The 6,079-nt window shown below is 40.5% G+C and overlaps 1 pseudogene; it reads left to right on the top strand.

The window, feature by feature from the left end:
* The first annotated feature begins 426 nt into the window (after positions 1-426).
* On the top strand, positions 427-1,530 carry LOC103284325 (heterogeneous nuclear ribonucleoprotein H-like; annotated as a pseudogene).
* Positions 1,531-6,079: the final 4,549 nt, after the last annotated feature.

The following is a 6,079-nucleotide window of genomic DNA, read 5'->3' as shown; positions in this document are numbered from 1 at the left end:
ATGTTCAATTAACACTACATCCATGACTACTGACTTTCGTAGAAAATCTTTGCTGCATATTGCATGAAAAGATATGCTCTTCTGGGACATTGGCTGAGAAAGTATGAAAAGAAATGCACAGAGATTTTCGCTCAGCCACCCACAAGTCATGTGATCAGTCTGCTCTGACGCCAGGATCCACTAAGAGATGAGGAGGTTGGGTACCGAAGGCGGAGAGGAATTCGTGGTGAAGGTCCGAGGCTTGTCCTGGGCTTGCTGGGTGGATGAAGTGCAGCGTTTTTGTTTTTTTGTGTTTTTTTTCTTTCTGATTGCAAAATTCAAAATGGGTCTCAAGGTATACGTTTCATCTACACCAGAGAAGGCAGACCGAATGGCGAGGCTTTTGTTGAACTTGAATCAGGAGATGAAGTCAAATTGGCCCCCAAAAAAGACCGAGAAATCATGGGCCACAGATATGTTTAAGTATTCAAATCGAGCAACGTTGAAATGGATTGGGTGTTGAAGCATACTGGTCCAAATAGTCCTGACACGGCCAATGATGGCTTTGTACAGCTTAGAGGACTCATGTAGTAAGGAAGAAATTGTTCACTTCTTCACAGGGTTGGAAATCATGCCAAATGGGATAACATTGCCGGTGGACTTCCAGGAGAGGCGTATGGAGGAGGCCTTCATGCAGTTTGCTTCACAGGAAATAGCTGACAAGGCTCTAAAGAAACACAAGGAAAGAATAGGGCACAGGTATATAGAAATTCTTAAGAGTAGGCAAGCTGAAGTTAGAACTCACTATGGTCCACTATGAAGGCTTATGGCCTTGCAGCAGCCAGGTCCCTACCACAGACCTGGGGCCGGCAGAGGGCATAACAGCATTGGCAGGGGAGCTGGCTTTGAAAGGAGGAGGCGTGGTGCTTATGGTGGAGGTTATGGAGGCTATGATGATTATAATGGCTATAATGATGGCTATGGTTTGGGGTCAGATAGATTTGGAAGAGACCTCAATTACTGTTTTTCAGGAATGTCTGACCACAGAGCACAACTGGACACTGTGTACACATGCGGGGATTACCTTACAGAGCTACTGAGAATGACATTTATATATATATTTTTTTTACCGCTCAACCCTGTGAGAGTACATATTGAAATTGGTGCTGATGGCAGAGTAACTGGTGAAGCAGATGTCGAATTTGCAACTCATGAAGATGCTGTGGCAGCTATGTCGAAAGACAAAGCAAATATGCAAGACAGATATGTAGAACTCTTCTTGAATTCTACAGCAGGAGCAAGCGGTGGTGCTTATGGTAGCCAAATGATGGGAGGCACGGGCTTGTCAAACCAGTCCCGTTATGGTGGGCCAGCCAGCCAGCAGCTGAGTGGTGGTTATGGAGGTGGCTTTGGCAGCCAGAGCAGCATGAGTGGATATGACCAAGTTTTACAGGAAAACTCCAGTGATGTTCAATCAAACGTTGCATAGGCAGCCAAGCAGCAGTGAACAGCGGCTACTACAGTCGTGGAAGCCGTGCATCTGTGGGAGTGAACGGAATGGAGGGATGTCCATCATGTCTGGTATGAGTGGTGGATGGGGAATGTAATTGATCCTTATCACTGACTCTTGGTCAACATTATTTTAAAGAAGAAAAAAACAAAACTTAACATTTTTGCAATACCAGCTTGTGATTTATGCTAATTCTAAGTGGAAATCAGGATTGAATAAAAGACTTAAAGGTTCATTATTTTTGAACACAAATATTCATCTAGGATGTAACAACTAAGTTCAGTAAACTATAACTGTTAAACAATTCACAGTTTTTCTCAAGTTAGTTCTATTGTTGGATGTACTTAAGCAGTAAGTATATTTAGATTAAAGAAGTTGAATTATGTTAAATGTTACTCTTACACCACTTCACATTGAACAGTTTGAAAGCATGTTGAAAAACATGCTTTTTTTTTTTTTTTTTTTTTTTTTTGTAAAACTCAATATAGGAGCTGTGTCTACAATTAAAACTGAAACATTTGGCATGTTTGTTAATTCTAGTTTCATTTAGTAAATTCCAAGGCATGTACATTTAAGCTTTTTGTTTTGTCTTGTTTTGTTTTGTTAATGGGGAAATTTTGAGATGCAATACCAATACTTTAGGATTTTGGTCTTGGTGTTTGTATGAAATTCCAAGGCCTTGATTTAAATCTTTCATTGTATTGTGATTTCCTTTTAGGTGTATTGCGCTAAGTGAAACTTGTCAAATAAATTTCCCTTTTAGAAACTGCAACAACAACAAAATGCACAGCTACCGATGCCATGGTCATAACATTGAAGCACAAGTAAGACAGGTTTGTTGGAGGCACTAATAGTTGAGGCTGCTGTGCAGAGACACCTGATGCAGTAACCAGTTACTTTCTGAGAATATTCTGCACTAGCCACACCACATGTAGCAACCGACCATCCTGTAGAAGAGCTCAACAGCCTGCATGGCCCTGACTCCTTGACCAAGTAGGAATAGCAGTGAGGAGATCAAGAAGCTAACTGTAAGGTCATGTAAGGTCATGACATGACCAGTGAGTACAAAACCAAGAAGCAAGCTGCTCCAGGTACAATATGTCCTAGTGGGGGAGGGCTCTTTTGTGATCTCTGCAGTGGTCAGATTTTTATCTGGTTGTGATAGGTAAGGGTAGGGGTGGATATGCAGGTATCATACAGAAAAACCCAGATAAGCAGAGGATCATGGTGGGGGAAATCCAGGAGTGACTCAGTAAACTCCATGGCTGGTCAAACTTTCCATTCCAGGGTACATTCAAAATTTATTCCTTTCTGAAATTGGTGCCAACTTCCTCTGTTCAGTTCCAACTTTTGCCTCTTCCTATTAGCAGTAGCTAAAAGGTCCAGCCTTCCCTGTCGGCCTCTTTGATTCTCTTCCCTGTTGGCCTCTTTGATTCTCTTACCGAAAACCCATGGTGATGACATTTTCTTAATGTTTGTTTTTCTATTATAGTAATAATGAAGATAGGAACCTTGGAAAATGTAGAATTGTAGGAAACCAAAATAAAAGTTGTCCATAGTTCTTATTCAAAAACAGCCACTATCAACACTTCAGTGTATTTCTTTACACTTTCTTCTTACTAAGCACTTTAGTTTTTATTAAAGCAATATCAAAACTCAGAAAACCTTTTAAATTATACAAATGTATCTAAGATTCCTTGCCCCTCCCCCACACCTATGCCAAGTCTCACTCCCCAGAAATACAAATTTTAAATTTTCATCAGTAGCCACTGAATGTTTTTAAGGGATTTTTATTTGTTTATGGTGGTTACTCTCTAGCCTCCAATAATATGTTTCATTACCATTTCTTGACCTATTGATTTTAGACAGTATTCATCAACTTGTTATGAAAGATGAGGAAATTAGAACACAGATATTCTTCCACCTTCCTCCTTCCTGGTTTTTGTTATATTTTTTTAATTGTGGAAGTTTATAATGTTGATATTGTCTCATGACTTTAAGTGGCTGTTGTGTGCTGTGTTTATAGACAGTCTGGAAATATAAACCCTGGGAAAGAGAGGGAAAGGGAAGTGGGGAGGACCCAATTGCCTCCGCACTCCTTTAGTTAATAGCACTGTATCCCAAACTGATGTTTGCTAAAGTTGTCTCTGAACTTGGAATGCTGGGCATCCTTTAGAAAGGAGTCCTCTTACCTATGAAGTTTCAGGCTGTGGTTTTTCATTCCTTTAATTGCTCCTTCAGTCTGATCCTATTCAGTTTCCATCTTCCAGAATTTTCTTAACAATTTCCTCAACTGCTATATCCATTCCATATTCCCATCCCTTAATGCTATGCTTTTCGTCCTTAAACTTTTTATTTCCATTTCATTTATGGCTTTTCTGTCACTTCACAGGGACTTTGGTTGGGCATATGTTTTCAGTTCACCACTTCGAAACACTAGGAATAATTTCCCCCATATGGCAATTGTTTGGTTTCAGCTCTCTCATTATGAGCCTGATATCTTCCTAACTGGATTAATTAATTTAGATCTTAATAAAACCAAAGCTATAAGATCACATCAATATTTATTCAGATGCCAGGGACCTGAGCCCCTCCTTCTCCTTTGTCTCTGTCTTCTACTGTAGGCCCTGCCTCCTTTGTTTCTTCGGTTACATTAGTGATTTTCAACCCGTGTGCTGTAAGAATTTTTAAAACATGCAATACCTAACTGTTTAGTCAGGGGCATTGACCTCTTTTCCCTTAGATTGTCAAATAAAAAAATGACAACGGCCAACACACCATAGCCACCTGATGTAAATGATTCAGAGTGCTAGGCATAAAGCAGAGGATGAAATGGAAACAAACCCCATACTTGTGGTGCTTATATTCTAGAAGGCAGGGGTACGCTGTGTCCTGTAGGACTACAGCTATCAGCAGCACACATCTGGCAAACACAAGAAGGATAAAACGAGCAATGCTGCTGGCTTAGTAAGCAGATCATTAAAACTCCTGGCTGGCTTATCAACATGGAGTTGATCAAACTGTCTCGTAATGAATCACTGGGAAGTCAGAATCTCTTTGTCTATAGAGCAGTGGCTATTTACTAATACGAATAATCACATGAAAGGAACAGATAAATATTATAATACAATTTTTTAAATTTGAGAACAACACCAGTGTCCTACAATAGATAATGGTTAAATAAATTCTGACATATCTGTAAAATGAAAACATGAGACTATTATAAATGGTATTTATGAAGATTTTTTTAAGAAGAGAAAATTGTTAAGTGAAAAATCACAGTATCAAATTATAGTTTGGCTTTGTGTAATAATTTGGCTTTGTGTAATAATTGAGCTGTTTCAGTTCAGTGGAGTATTAATAAAAATAGTATTTTTTTTGCCAATTGTTATTTTCAACTGTGCTCTATTGAATTCCAGATTAACATCTTGGACAGATTCCATAACTTTCTGGTTACTTTCAGGTTTTGAAGTAGAGCCTAGTTTTAAAACTTTAGTCTCATTTCTGATTCCATTGCCTTTCCTTCCCCCGTGTGGTAGAAGTAGGGGAGGCAGTGCAGCTGGCCATGGTGGAGGGGTCAGAGGTGGGGCGGCCTCATTGGCCTTCCTCTGGTCTAACAGGTTCATGTCTGATGCCAGTGCCCTAGAGGAGGAGATGGTCTCCCAAGCAGGTCGAGTGTGGTTCCCTTGGAATAATGCTCAGATTTGCCAGGCCCCTCTGTTGCTGTGAGGAAGAGAGCAGACTTCCCTCAGGTCGACCAGCAAGCAGTTCACCCTCTCAGCATCTTCTTCGGATTGTGCATCTACCACCCAGCAGCCTCCTGGGCAGCCCCATGCTCTTCTGCTTCTCCTCTAACTCCCCACTTCTTCACATGGAATCATAAAACCTCAGATGTCCTTGCCATGTTTTTTAAGGTCATGGTGAACCAGATTGGGGGCAGGAGCCCTCATCTTCTTGCAGGTATATTATTTCTTTAAGCCTTATTGGCAGTGGTTTTTCTACTCCCACCTTCAGAAACTCTTAGAGTAGACGTGCACATTGGTCTGTATGGATGCCCCATGAACAATGGAAAACTCTCCCGAGAATTGCTTTAAACGCTTTATTCCAATGGCAGCACAAAGTTACAAAGGGGCTGCAACTCAGCAGGCATCAGTCAGCGAGTGAGATGCCAGTCCCCTGTTCTTCAAGGCACTTTATGAATCTCTATGAATTATTCTCCTGGATTTCCTCCCCTTACTCCCACACACCTAGTCTTTCCTTTGCTAAGGTGAGGGCAAAGAGAGGAGTTCCCAAGGGTGTGGTTGATAGTGGGAAGGTTGGTTGTACACTTTTTAATAAGCCCTGGCAGGATGTTTTGAGTACTAATTATTTATGACTCCTTAGAGAATGGGCTCAACTTTGGGCAGTGGCCACAATTCTGGGGCAACAGGAATAATCCCACATCACATTTTACTTAGCAAAGATGGAAAAGAGAAAGGCTAGAGGCATTTTAATTTTAATAATTTTTACCCCACTATTTGTATTGTTTAATTTATATTATCTGAGAGAAAGTCTTAAGTCATCCAACTATTATGGTTTTTCTAAATGTCT

Source organism: Eptesicus fuscus, chromosome 10, assembly GCF_027574615.1.
Source record: "Eptesicus fuscus isolate TK198812 chromosome 10, DD_ASM_mEF_20220401, whole genome shotgun sequence".
Lineage (NCBI taxonomy): Eukaryota > Metazoa > Chordata > Mammalia > Chiroptera > Vespertilionidae > Eptesicus > Eptesicus fuscus.
The sequence above is the reverse complement of the archived record's forward strand: the minus strand, read 5'-3'. Positions and strand labels throughout refer to the sequence as shown.